At 37.4% G+C, this 15,542-nt stretch overlaps 1 pseudogene; it reads left to right on the top strand.

The window, feature by feature from the left end:
- The window catches only part of LOC112919194 (hsc70-interacting protein-like), a 173,709-nt pseudogene that overhangs the window by 2,997 nt on the left and 155,170 nt on the right, over positions 1-15,542 (top strand).

The raw sequence follows: 15,542 nt of genomic DNA, 5'->3' as shown, positions 1-15,542 counted from the left end.
ACAGGCCAGCGTCCTTTACTGAATTCCCTTATATTTCATTTTTTCCCATATGGTTATAACATTGCAACAAACACCAGCTCTTTTTTTTTAATTGCCTGTTGATAAAATTAAGGAACATATACCCGAGATTCTTCTCTATCTGTTCAGGCACTAATTCACAGTCTGCCATTTTAGCTGTCGAATAAGGATGATCACTTATGAATTTCATTGAAAATAGCTGTAAAACATCAAGCCTATAGTTAAAAGTATTGTATCATGCACTTAAAATCTGTTACAAGTATAGATCTCATGTTAAGTGTTCTTGCCACAATTAAAAAAAAGAAAAAGAAAATAGCTACTACTAGTTTCTATTCAAGATAAGACTTGATTCTTAGCAGTTGATGCTATACGTAGGCCCTGGGGTTTCCTCTTCAGTCATCTTAAGTGAATTTGATAAGAGAATAAATTGTGCTCCAGGGGTTCTGAACAACTAGAACACAGGTATGGAATCCAAATCCAGTGACTTTTTACAGTATTTTTTGAATGTCAAAGCTCAATTAATACATTAAATTCTAGTTTAAAAAACCAAATAGTGGGGACCTGGGTGCCAAAGTCAGTGAAGCATTCAACTCTTGGTTTCAGATAAGATCGTGATCTCAAGGTTGTGAGATGGAGCCCCTCATTGGGCTCCACACTCAGCACAGAGTCTGCTTGAGATTCTCTCTCCTCCACCTCTCTGACCCTCCCCACTGCTTTGTCTCACTTTAGAAAATAAATAAATACGTCTTTAAAAAAAATAGCTTTCAAAGTTATGAAATACATCATGAAAAATATAAATCAAAAGATGATTCATACAATGTATAGTTACTTTATCTTATAATAGAAACAATGCTGCTTTTTTCTGATGGCAGATTTTTCTGCTATTAGATCCTTGATTTTCAAAGTGTGGTTCATATCAGCATCACTGGAATTACCTGAGAACTTATTAGAAAAGCATAATTTGGGGCACCTGGATGGTTCAGTGGTTGAGTGTCTGCCTTTGGCTCAGGTTGTGATTCCAGGGTCCTGGAATCGAGTCCTACATCGGGGTCCCCTAGGGAGCCTGCCTCTCCCTCTGCCTATGTCTCTGCCTCTCTTTCTACATCTCTCATGAATAAATAAATAAAATCTTTAAAAAAGAGAGAGAAAGAAAAGCACAACCTCAGGTCTCACAAACCTACTGAATCGTACCTGCATTTTAATAAGATCCCCCACATAAATTGCACATGCATTGAAAATGGGAGCAGCACAGTGCTATATAAATGGAATCTATTGGGACACCTTTAGTTGCAAGTAACTAAAAACCAAATAAAAGTGTCTTGATAAAAGATGTGAAGAAAGGCTTTAATCTAAGCCTCTATCTTGAGAAGGTAGGGAAAGAAAAACATATCAGCCAAACTAGATAGAAGGATACAATAAATAATAAGAATTAAATAGTAAACAAATGCACAATAGAATCAACAGAGTTAAAACAACTTCTTTAAAAAGGCTGATAAAATTGATCATTCCTAGAGATTTATTAAGGGACAAATAGAGAAAACACAAATGATCAGTATGAGGAATAAAAAAGAGGAGACCCTGAGAGCTCCTACAGACATTAAAAGATAATGAATTAATTTATAAAGAACTATACATCAATGTATTTGACAAGGCGGATAAAATTGATGAATTCTTTGGAAAACATTACCTACCAAAACCAACAAAAGAAACAGAAAATCTGAGTGCTTTTTATCTACCAAAGAAATTGAACTGATAATTAAAAGCCTTCCTATAAATAAAATGCCAGACCCAGCTGGCTTCATGAATAAATCTTTCCAAACTTTTAAAGAAGAAGTAAGACTAACCTTGCACAAAATTTTCCAGAGATGGGGAAAAAATACATTTTCCAATTTATTTTATAAGGCCAACAAACTCTTTCCACAAGAACATGACAAGACTATAAGAAAAAATGATAGACCAAACTCTCTAATGCACATGGACACAAAATCCTGAACAAAATATGAGCAAACCAAATCCAGTAATATATATAAAAGAATAATGCATTAAGACAAAGTAGCTTTATGTCTAGGAAGGATGCAAAGCTATCTCAATATTTGTAAAATGGTTCTTGTTATCAGTAATGCTATCTTTAAACAGCTTAAAAATGGTGAACATCTCTTGACCCTTTGCTGAGACAGACTGATGCTGGGTACCTCCTACTTCTCTGGTCTGGGCAATGAGGAAGCCCAGATCTGAGACTGGGTGCCTGGTAGCCTCATTCTTTAAGACTCTTCTTTTTTCCAGCAACTTTTCCTTTCTGACTTCAATCACTTTTTTTTTAAAGATTTTATTTATTTATTCATGAGAGACAGAGAGAGAGAGAGAGACAGAGAGAGAGAGAGAGAGAGAGAGAGAGGCAGAGACATAGGCAGCGGGAGAAGCAGGCTCCTCTCAGGGAGCCTGATGTGGGACTCGATCCCAGATCTTGGGATCAACCCTGAGCCAAAGGCAGATGCTTAACCACTGAGCAACCCAGGCATCCTGATAGGTAGTTTAAATAAATGTCTCTACTGATGAAGTTTTGCCAAACAGAGTATATGAAGATCCTCAAAGCAAAATCCAATCAAAATTTACTGAAAATAGACTTGAAGCCTCTCTTATCTCAGACTTAGGATTGGGTTTTTTGCCTTTCTCATAGTGATTTCCAAATATTTTTAGGTTATCCTGAGAGCTCACTATGGAAGATATGGTTATTATGGTAACCGATCTCCCAACATCCATTCCATTCCAAATAATTGTTCTAACCAAGTCATGGTAATGGTATCCCCTTGCCAAAGGTAAGTATAAACATGTGATCAAATCCTGGCCAACAAGAATCTCCTCACCACTGAATGCAGTGACAGCAGTGCAGTCACTCTGGAAAACAGTATGGAGGTTCCTCAAAAAGTTAAAAATAGAGCAAACCTATGATGTAATTTTAAAGAGAGCCAAAGATGTAGAAGAAAGGCTATCAAAAAGACCAACAAACTAATTTAAAAGGGCTCAACTTAATTAGGCAACAGGTAAATGTTGCTACCATGAAAAGACATCACCACACATACCAAAATTTGCATAAATTGCTGTGGGATTATAATTAGGTATAACCACTTTGAAAAACTCTTTGTAAGCATTTGCTAAAAACTGAATATATTCATATATTGTGATTCAGCAATTTCAATATCAGGTATACACTGAAAATATATGTATGTGAATGTGTTCATCTAAAGACATGTTCAATGAAGACCTAATGCACAGCACAGTGATTATAATCAGCAATAACATATTACAATCTTTAAAATTGCGAAGAGATTAAAATTTAACTATTCTCAATGCAGAAATGATAAATATTTGACACAATAAAGGTGTTACTTAATGTTATTGTAGTAATCAGGTTGCAATATATAAATGTATCAAACCAACCAACATGTTGTACACCTTAAACTTATACAATGTTACATGTCAATCATATCTCAATTAAAAAAGAGAAAAGACATGTATAAGAACATTCATAATAGCACTATTTGTAATAGTGTGAAAATGGTGTAAAATTATTTATAAAATGGAAACCAATCCAACTGTCTATCCGTAACAGATTAACAAATTATGCTTTATATTAGAATAGTACAAAGCAATGAAAAAATGGTCTTCAATTATTCCTAACAATCTGGATTTATTTTACAAACATAAAATTGAGCAAAGGGGCCAGACACATAAAAGCATAGACTGTATTATTACCTTTCAATAAGTTCAAAAAAGCATAACTGTTGGTTAACCTTATGAATGAGGAAAAATGAGTGGTGCATCTGAAACATTCAGTTTCTTTTATTTTTAAGAGATAAAGAGAGCACATGGGGCAGAGTAGAGGGAGAGGGAGAGAGAATCTCAAGCAGACTCCCTGCCAAAAAAAGAGCCCAATGTGGGGCTAGATTTCATGACCCTGAGATCATGACTTGAGCAGAAATCAAGAATCAGATTCTTAACCTACTGAGCCACTCAGGCACCCCTGAAATATTCTGCTTCTTGATTGAGGTAACAGTTACATGAGTATGTTCACTTTGGGAAAATTCATTGGGTGTTTAATCATGTTTTTTTTTTTTCACTTTAGTAAATGTTTCACTCCAATAAAAGCATTATTTAAAAGAGGGGATGGGAATTTACTGGTTCACAACATTGAAAAGTTTGGAGATAGTGCAAGTCAGACGTGCCTTATTCAAGGATTCATCTATGTTTCTCTGAAACCCAATGGGCTTTCCTTCTTCCATAGGTTAGATTCATTCAGTGCTGCTTACCTTATGTTTGTGTTATAGGTATCAGCAGTAAACAAGATTTTATTTTGTATTCTTCATTGTTTACATCCATGGAAAGAAAAAGTTTGCTTCCTAAAACATCCAGCAAAAGTCCTAAGCATCCTTTTCATTGCCCCAAACTGAGCCAGTATGTGGTCATGGAAAAGTCTGAGCTAATTTGTTTAGGCTGAGTCACTGCCCATCTCTGTAGCAATCTCTGGACAGGAGAGATGTGATTGTTTGTCTATTTACCTATGCCTACCAGGGTCTACCCCCAAAGCTATGGATGAGCCTAATAGGGTGCTACACCACAGTGGAGAGGCAATTCCCCAAAGGAAATTATGCATTTAGAAAGGGAGATTTATTAGTGAGCTCTCCAGCAAGTTTGATGGCAGACCCAATGGGTAATTGAGAAGAATTTAACAAGGGTAATATTTGTTAAGTTTTGGGCAGGGGTAAGGAAAACAAGAGATGCTAAAGCACTTTGGAAAGCAAGAGCAGAAAACTGGTAACACCTCCAGGGCAGAGTTAACAAGGGAAGTTATAGTTGGAGAAACCTGAGAAATTAGATAGAGCTATAGAGAGAATGCTCATTAGGACCTCCAGCTGCTGGAAAAGGAACTCTGCCAATCTATGGAAACACATTTGAGAGAAAGACAGGGAAATGAACACCCTGAGCTCATGGTTTTCCTTCTCTTTTATCTCCTGTTATCCAGCTTCTGCTAGAAGACAGAGAAAGAAGTGGTCATTCATGAAGCCAGTGAAATTTAGGCTTCCTAGGCACAAAGAATGGTACACAAGAGTAAGAAGTGGATCTGAAAAAAGCAAATGAAACATATTCAACAGAAAGACAGAAAGGATGCTTGGGCACACAATTTATACATGTCCACTATAAAAACTAAGTCATAAAAGCACAAGACTAGAAAGAATATCAGAGGACAACAAACAGGACTTTCCTCTCTAGCCCTCCAGGCAGTCATTTGTGTCTTAAACATTTTCAGTTTGGGGAGACTCACTATTCTGTGAAAACTGCAACATAGGACCAGAAGTCACAGCGGCAGAATCAACCTAACAGCAGCCCTCTGGGCAGAAGTCCATGCTTCTCTGCCTCTCAGAATTGGGATTATTCAGTTCTCCTTTTGAACTTGTAGCCAGCTGTCTTAATAAATCTAAATTTTTCTTAAATTGGCCAAGTTCTTTCCCTGTTGATTATAACCCTCCAAAAAAATCTTAGAAATGTAGGAACTTTTCCGAACTGAGGAGAGGACAGCGGGAACCTACTAAGAAATGTATTTGCTTGGAGGAATAGAAACTGTGAGAAAGGAAAGGCTTGTAGATAGTAATAAAGTATTGTCAGCATCTTGGGAAATTAAAGTGTTGTGTTCCCATTGAAATGCAGTTCCTGTAGGGGACAAGTCGTGTGCTTAAATGTTTTATAGACACACTACCTTCCTAGACTTCGTTTTGTGGAACTTCCAGAAGAGTTCTATAAATTTTTTCCCCATGAAGTTTCAAATGTAATCAGTGGCTTAATTTAAAAGCAATTTATACCCAACTGCCATCAGTCTACTTTTCTTTTCTACTAACATTTTAACCCAAAGAACTTTTATTTCAATTCAAAGAAAAAACTAGTATTACAGAATTCATATTTTCTGAGTTGGAATTGTGTTGTAAAAATTGAATTTGGCACAACTTATGCCTTTATTCATCTTTATGGATAACACACACTAAAATTTCAAATGATCCACTAAGTCATGTAAAGCAAAATGAAGAATCTTCATCATACCTATAGATTAGTAGGTTAGAGAAGATGCTAAGTTATGTAAGCAGCAAATTGTGAAGACACAGCCTAAATTAGCTGAGTTTACTCCACTGCAAGACACGAAAGACACATTTGATCTCAATACAAAATGACAGAAGTTTTAATGATACACATAATACTTGTATTCTATGACAATTACACAGATGATAGGTAGTTTTTTTTTAAAAAAAAGATTTATTTATTTATTCATGAGAGACAGAGGCAGAGACATAGGCAGCGGGAGAAGCAGGCTCCTCTCAGGGAGCCTGATGTGGGACTCGATCCCAGATCTTGGGATCAACCCTGAGCCAAAGGCAGATGCTTAACCACTGAGCAACCCAGGCATCCTGATAGGTAGTTTAAATAAATGTCTCTACTGATGAAGTTTTGCCAAACAGAGTATATGAAGATCCTCAAAGCAAAATCCAATCAAAATTTACTGAAAATAGACTTGAAGCCTCTCTTATCTCAGACTTAGGATTGGGTTTTTTGCCTTTCTCATAGTAATTTCCAAATATTTTTAGGTTACCCTGAGAGCTCACTATGGAAGATATGGTTATTATTATGGAAGATCTCCCAACATCCATTCCATTCCAAATAATTGTTCTAACCAAGTCATGGTAATGGTATCCCCTTGCCAAAGATAAGTATAAACAAGTGATCAAATCCTGGCCAACAAGAATCTCCTCACCACTGAATGCAGTGACAACAGTGCAGTCACTCTGGAAAACAGTATGGAGGTTCCTTAAAAAGTTAAAAATAGAGCAAACCTATGATCCAGCAATTGAGCTATTCTGTATAAATCCGGAAGATATAAACACAGTAATCCTAAGGGGCACCTGCACCCCAATGTTGATAGCAATATCCACAATAACCAAAATATGAAAAGAGCTCAGATGTCCATTGATAGATGAATGGATAAAGAAGATGTAGTGTGTACACACACATACACACACACAGAATGGGATATTACTCAGCCATCAAAAGGAATGAAATCTTGCCATTTGCAACTATATGGATGGAAGTAGAGGATATTATGCTAAGTGAAATAAGTCAGTCAGAGAAAGACAATTATCATATTATTTCACTCATATCTGGAATTTAAGAAACAAAACAGAGGATCATACGGGAAGGGAAGTAAAAATAAAATAAGATGAGAATTGAAAGAGACACAGACCATAAGAGACTATTAACTATAGAAAACAAACTGAGGGTAGCTGGTGGGGAGGTGGGTGGGGGAAAGGGGTTGTTGGGTGATGGACATTAAGGAGGGCACATGATGTAATGTGCACTGGGTATTACTTGCAACTGATGAATCACTGAATACTTCTGAAACCAAAAAAAAAAAAAAAGAATCTCCATTTTACTGTTGATACTGTTTTGTCTGGACATGATGCCTTCAACTGTTGGATCATTTTGCTAATACTAAGTTAGTCAGTGTGAGAGAAAGATCTAATACCTTAAAGAGACCAGAGCCTAGAGGCAGAAAGGTTCTGGTCCTTGATGACATCACTGGGCCACAGAACTAACCATCCTTGGAGCCTGAACAGCCAGTGCCTCATTCTTCCCATTTGTAAAACTGGGAGAAAATTATAATATTTGCCTTAGGGGTTACTAGCAAGAATTAAAAAGTCTATACATGTAAAGTGCTTAAAATAATGCCTGGTATATAATTTCAATAAAGAATGCCTGTCATTAAATACCCACCATTTGCTTCAACGTGGATGGAACTGGAGGGTATAACGCTGAGTGAAGTAAGTCAATCGGAGAAGGACAAACATTATATGGTCTCATTCATTTTGGGAATATAAATAATAGTGAAAGGGAATAGAAGGGAAGGGAAAAGAAATGTTGGGAAATATCAGGAAGGGAGACAGAACATGAAGACTCCTAACTGTGGGAAATGAACTAGGGGTGGTGGAAGGGGAAGAGGGCAGGGGGTGGGGGTGAATGGGTGACGGGCACTGAGGGGGGCACCTGACGGGATGAGCACTGGGTGTTATTCTGTATGTTGGCAAATTGAACACCAATAAAAAATAAATTTATTATTAAAAAAAAGAATGCCTGCCATTGTCACCATAATTCCATGCTAACAATTGTATGAGATAATCCATTTACCATTTATGCTTTTTTTTTTGAAGTCAGGATTTTGTTTAGTTACAGCAGAAAGTATCTTAACCGATACAGTAAACTTGTCCCCAAGTATATAAGGTTGAAAAAGATGGAGACCAAAGTGCCAAGTGATATTTTCTCCCCTCTGGACAAGTATTATATAGATAGGTCCATTCTGCATTATTTTGCATCTGAGAAAAACTAAGACAAGCAGTGACATGCAGGGAGAGATGATGATGGCACTTGCTGGCGACTACCAACAAGACTTCATCCTCTCGGGATTAATTATAAATGTTAGCTGGAAACTAAGTGATGAGATTTAAAAGGCCTCTATCTCAAGATATCTCCCTATTCAAATGAAATTCTACTATTTAAAATTATATTTTATTGGAGGAAAAATTTTTGAGGGTAATTTAGCTAAGTAAGTTGTCATTCACATCTTAATTAGTATACTTAATTAATTAATTAGTATAATTAGTATACTAATTAATTAGTATACTTTCCTAACAGATAGCTTACTCACAAAAGGAAGGAAGGAAGAAGGAAGGAAGGAAGGAAGGAAGGAAGGAAAAAAGAAAAGGAAGAAAGAAAGAAGAAAGGAAGAAAGGAAGAAAGAAAGAGAAAGAAAGAAAGAAAGAAAGAAAGAAAGAAAGAGAAAGAAAGAAAGAAAGAAAGAAAGAAAGAAAGAAAGAGAAAGAAAGAAAGAAAGAGAGAAAAAGAAAGAAAGAAAGAAAGAAAGAAAGAAAGAAAGAAAGAAAGAAAGAAAGAAAGGCAAAGAAAGACAAAGGGAGGGTGGGAGGAAGGAGGGAAGGAAGGAAGGAAGGAAGGAAGGAAGGAAGGAAGGAAGGAAGCTCTGCTTTAAAAAGAAAGTAATATGCAGCTTCAAATACAAGTATTTTAAGAGGTTCACCTAATCAAAGGAATTTCAGGTTAAAGATGATGGGTTCCCGGAACACCTGGGTGGCTCAGTGGTTGAGCATCTGCCTTTGGCTCAGGGCGTGATCCCAGGATCCAGGGTCGAGTCCCACATTGGGCTCCTTGTGGGAAGCCCTCTGCCCGTGTCTCTGCCTCTGTGTGTGTGTGTGTCTCTCATGAATAAATAAAATCTTAAAAAAAAATAGATGATGGGTTCCCAAGATAAAATAGAAAGAAGCAGCAAAAATTATGTGAGGAGTATGGACAAAGGAGTAAAAAGGAAGCACTATAAAGGGATTTTGAAAAGTGATAAGGAAGAGAGAATTGAGTCAGCACATAAAAGCTGATACAACTACAAAGGCAGATATACTGGAAATATATTCCGACTCAGTTCTGCTGTGTGGGTCTCCTCTCATTCAGTGAGATCCTGAATAGAATGAGAACCAAATATATATTTTATACTTACTTTCCAATTCTTTTTAATAGTTTACGCACACGACAGATGCTTTGAAAACTCTTGCTCAGTGATAGTAATAAGAATCACCCAAATTCATGTACTCTAGTGGAAACAATATCCAGTTTTCTGTTTACACTTTTTTTCTGGTGTAGCTTGCACAAATAATGCAATAGCCTCCAAAATAGGTTTACTTTTTATTCCATATTTTCGACACCTTTGAAGTCCTATTTTTAAAATACGCATTTTGTTTTGATTTTTTAAAATAAACTTCAAAGGACAGACTACTACTAACCCCTAAATGTAATTACTTGACTTATCTTCATTTTTAATTCACTCATTCACTTAAAAACAAGAAAACATTTGCACAAAGAGCTTACACTACAAATCCTAAGTCTTCTCAGTTTTAAATACTACAATAGATTGTTTATTTATTTTCTTTTTATCAAGCCTGTCATATTAGATTTCATATTTTTTTCCTAAGGAAATCAGTGGCATATTTAGAAATCTAAGCTTTAGGAAGTCAAAGAGAAAGATAATTCTATAACTGTAACCAATTTAACTTCCAATCAACTTTAAATGTGTCAACAGAAATGCCCTGGCATTTGAATGAACATTTCTGAAAACTTATGCTCTAGGTTCTAGCAAAACTCTTGCCATAAGGAAAAAATTTTATCAGAGTTAACCACTAAAATTGTTTTACTAATGCCTTTATCAGGTTTTAACAGCACAGTGCTAAAAAGAGGGAGGAGAAAATGCAGGGAGGAAGTTTTAAGATATGAGATAATGGTCCTGAAATGGGACCTGTCCTGGAAAATCCATCAGGTGTGGTAGCCGAACTAACAGGATCTGTGGTGATGACTTCTTCCATGAAAATTCTGAGTACTAGGATTTAAGCTTCTTAAACTCTCAAAATTGTTCTTTCCTAGTAGCACCCTCGAGAGCCAGATACATCTAGACAAGATGCCAAACAAGAATCTTTGGCTTAAGATAAACTTGAAAAACCAGTAATGAGTAATGTCAACAGTAAAACAAGTGAAGAGAAAGTTTATACTCAGAAAATTATAAAGTTGACAAATCAACCAAAAGGTAGTTTCCAAGAATGAAAATCAGTAAGCTAAACTCTCTCTAAAAGTCCTTGAAATTCTCAGCTCCTACTATTTGATTATGACTTTTCTTGGCATTTATATTACTTGTTGAGTGTACCTTAATTTGCATATACAAATATTAAGAATCTTTCTGTGTTCTTTCAGAAAAGAACATGGTATCCAGAGCTCTCTATCCTAACACCAGTGCCCTGAGATCCCAGCTAAATAGAAATCAGTAGATGTCCTCTACCTGTGGTTATAATGAACCACCCCAAGATAATCTTGTACCTAGAGATCCAGAATCCTCTGTAGACTCTGGAATAAGTCTTGATCATACAGATTTGAACTGATCTAGAGCTGCAAAATATAAAGATATTCTATACGTTCGAGGGCTGATCCTACCAATAAAACCTTCTGGAGACTTTTGATAGTCAATTGCTCCCACTGGCTATCAGATATATGACATCTGTCTTGCTCAACTCAGACCGCAATAACAAAATACCATAAACTGGGTGGCTTACAAACCACAGAAATGTACTTCTCATGGTTCTGGAGGCTAGAAGTCCAAGATCAGGGTATCAGCATGCTCAGGTTCTAGTAAGGGCCTTCTCTGGTTTCAAGATTGCCTTTTCATTGCATCTTCACATGGCAGAAAGAGAGCCAGCTCTCTGGACTCTTCTTATAAGGGCTCAAATCCCAATCATGAGGGCTCCACTCTCATGACCTAATTATATCTCAAAGGCCTCAAATCTAAATACCTCCCTGCTGGGGATTAGATTTCAAATATGAAGGCGGGGGCACAAACATTTGGTCCATAACAAAGCCAGTTTAAGGTAAGTCTGCATGCTGAATCTGGTACGTTGGACCCTCCTTGGAGCACTGGAATTCAGGGCTGTTGGCTACTGCTCTCAAGCTATTTTGTGCCTATTTTTATAAACATGCTGGTTACTGGTTACTCATTTGATAGAAATGGCGGTTCAAACACGTACACCTCATGAGAGGTACTATTAATGGCACCACCAGGACAAATTTCCTGTATGTGTTATACTCTCTCCAGTAGAGAAAAGAAATTTAAACTGTTTTAGATCGACAAGATATTTCAAGCTCAAAATATGTCGTAGCAATATTTTACTTTTTGAGCTAACTTTCTGAAATGTAAAAGTTGCTGTTTAGTCCGTTTAGTCCGTAAAGAAATATCTTTTAGAAGCCAGATCGTAGAGCATGAATACTTGTTTTCAGTGTCTTAATGTTAACCATGATTCAAAGACTGAACACTGAACTTGTATAACATTTGATTCCATTGGTATTCAGGTTACGGATTTTCAAACTTGAGATACTGCTTCTTCTAAGCCAAGGAAAATAAGTAAAAATGAAAGAAATGGGATTACTGAAGTCATTACAGTAACACCAGGAGGAGCAAAAGCATGGTCATCTTCAGTAGCATCCACTGAGAGTGAGATTTATATAGTCTTAATGTCCAGAGATACAAAGATGCCTGCATGAAGCTCAAAGTCTACTTCAACAGACAGCTCATTGCCTTTGTAAATGTTTTTATTTTTATTTTTTTTTATTTATGATAGTCACACAGAGAGAGGAGAGAGAGAGAGAGAGAGAGACAGGCAGAGACACACAGGCAGAGGGAGAAGCAGGCTCCATGCAGGGAGCCCGACGTGGGATTCGATCCCGGGTCTCCAGGATCGCGCCCTGGGCCAAAGGCAGGCGCCAAACCGCTGCGCCACCCAGGGATCCCAGCTCATTGCCTTTGTAATTGTAATTATCTGTTTTCCTTTTGATATCAAAACATTTCAAAGAGATGACAGAAAGTCAGAACTTTGACATCCCAGAAAATGTGTGAGGTGGAGTCCAATGTGGGACTCGATACCAGGACCCCGGTATCACGACCCAAGCCAATGGCGTCTGCCTTTAGACGCTCAACCACTGAGCCACCTATGTGTCCCTGCCTGTTTTTCTAATGGGGTATTTTCTTAATGTTTTCCAAACATGCACAATAGAAATGAAATTGTATTAATACTTTTCAAAGTGTCAGAAATCTACGGACACCCTCTATGACTCAAGACAGTATAAAGGACTTTTAATGATTTAGCTAATATGAGCTTCATAGCATCCCTGAGATAAATATTCTGTCCTAAAATTTTCCAGAGGCTGGACATTGGGGCTGGTGAGGTTGAGTAACTAAATCAGATTTATAGAGCTAGCAAAAGGTAGATAAAGCCTCCCAACGTGGAGGACCTCTAAAATATTTTGCCTCAATAAATGTAATTCTGGAAACTCAAATTATTTCCATTATCAAAGTTATAGTTTCTGAGTTTGTATTGTGGATCTCAAAGAAACCACTGATTAATCTAACTGGTGTTATATTTCTTTCAGAAGAGTACCATGGAGTAACTCCCCCGAATGCTTCTGCCTTCCAGGAAACATGTCTTAAGTGGGGTACAAAATTGTATCTTTCCCTAGAGTCTCAAGCATCATTTTTTAGGCATCATAAATGCAATCATTAATTCTCCTGCCTGGTCTGCAGTCAAACATGCATTAGGAGCAGCCTGCTATCCCCATCTGTGTGTTGAAATTATAATTAAATAAGAAACATTCAAAGGCCATTGTTGCATTAAAGTAAAATTCTTCACAAGCATCTTTGGGTATTCGATGCAGAAATTAAATAATATAGAATTGTTAAAAATTCATAATGCTTTATGCAGTTCAGCTGAATGGAGTGACGCCAGAAATGAGTCATTAAGCACAGAACATATTGTCAGCAGGAAGAAAGGAAGGTGATGATTCACATTGGTGTAAGAGGATGGTGTAACAATGTTTTGGCATTTATTGGATCTGCTTTAAACATCCATGGCATGTGGGTTTTAATGATTTTTGCAATGTGCAGGCTGTCTCACTTTTACTGAGATGTGATTTCAGTGTGAATTTCCCTCTCTGCCCCCTGGATGCTCTTTCGGAATGGCAAACAGGTGCAGAGAGCTACAGCCTGCAGTGCTTTTGTTGGTTTTTTTTTTATATACAAATTTAATCATTAAAGTTTTTTTTTTTTTAAATCTAGCTCTTCTATAGTACTTAAGAAGTCTGCCATCAAGCATGTATGTGATGAGGTTTAGGTTCCAAATATATTCACAAAGCAAATTAGGCACATTGTCATGATGCCCTTGGGAAAGGGAATTTTAAAATCCTATGTCTGATCCTTTCTTTGGGCTTTAAAATGCATACTCAGGCACCTGAGGAGATGCTAAATTTTCCTTTGAAGTAATACAGTTTTCACTTGTTTCGTTGCCATCTCTCCACATCTTTGGAACAGACAACTAAATCTCAAGATTATATTAAAAAGGTATTTATACTCAGTGTAGAACTTCTCATTACTCATATTTCAGGGTCTACCATCCTGGTTCATCTAGCTCCCTACTTCTGGGTCTTCTGTTGCTCACCTTTGCTGCCCACATGCAGGATCAGCATCATCCCAGGTTTGAGGACGAGCCTAACCCCAGGCAAGAGGGCTTCTGGAAGCAATTCTGAAATGCTCTATCCAATCACCCCTGTTGATGATCCACTCTTTCTGTGACTGAGTCCTAACTATTAGTAATTGGGTTTCTGAGTTGTTCCCTCCACTTTTTTAATCTCCCCACAAGCCCCAGCTTCCAGGATTTGGGGTGACTACAGTCCAGCTAGCTGTTGTCTGAGGCTCTTGCATGCTGCCTGCTGACAATCCTGTCTCTGAAGAACGACATGACAAAGTGAGCGTCCGTGTTCCCATATTTGCCCTGAATGAAGAGAAGAGGGTCCTGATACTAGGTGGCTTCTTCTGCTCACCTGCTATACAATACTGTCCACACCTTGGCCCTCCACAGGTTTTTTGGGGGTTGGGGAGGGTTGGCCCTACTTTCTAGATATTCTTTTGCCTGTTGATCCACCTCACCCTGGTCCTGCCTCACAGTGTTGGCCCTAGCAGCAGCCCCAGCCTATGGATGCTGCAGGCTTCTAGAATTAACTATCCCACAGCAATTATTGGATCACATATAACTGACATAGTTTGTCTTGGTCTTAATTCTCACTCCTTTTACTCACATGCTGTGAGGTCTTAACCAAGTTACTTGATCTCTCCATTCTCTTATCTGTGAAATGAGGATAATAAACCCTGGTCTTTGGTTTATCTGACTATTAAGTTATATGATGCATGTAGAGAACCCATACTCTTTTTGGCAAATAATGAACACCTTCAAATCTTAATTATTTTTCCATTCTTCACGAGGTATGCTATGACATGTTATGGGAGCCAGCTTGTGGAAATGGATAAAAAAGAGAAGGTAAAACTTTTTAGAGCTATTTTTTTCTTTCACTTCATCATCTTAAATGCCACTATGGAACAAACACTAAAAAGGGCTGGAGAAGGGTAAAAAGACTCAGTAGCACAGAGTGGAACTGTGGTTTACATATATCTATGGGAGAAACAAACAAAAAACACTTAGTAGTTTGGGTTACATCAAACAAATTATTATAATTATTGACACTGCTCTAAATCATAATATGGTGATCTAATTTACACAGCACTCTGGGTAGTTTGTTCTATATTTAAGGCTTTTTATTTATACTTTTTATGGATTTAAACACGACTGGCTCTCTCCCTGCTAAATGTCTGGCTCAAATATTCCTTTGTACATGGCCAGGAAGAACTCAACAACAGATAAGGCTGAGAAATCTTAGAAGAGGTTGGACACGTGACCTTCCTGTGGCCCTTTCCACTCCTGCTCTGTCAGGATGGAAACATTCAGTCTTTGTAAAATGTACTATAGAGGGTGAATGTCAGGACAGCACCAAGTTTGTAAGCCACG

This window comes from Vulpes vulpes, chromosome 5 (assembly GCF_048418805.1).
Source record: "Vulpes vulpes isolate BD-2025 chromosome 5, VulVul3, whole genome shotgun sequence".
Classification (NCBI taxonomy): domain Eukaryota; kingdom Metazoa; phylum Chordata; class Mammalia; order Carnivora; family Canidae; genus Vulpes; species Vulpes vulpes.
This window is presented reverse-complemented; position numbering and strand designations above follow the sequence as displayed.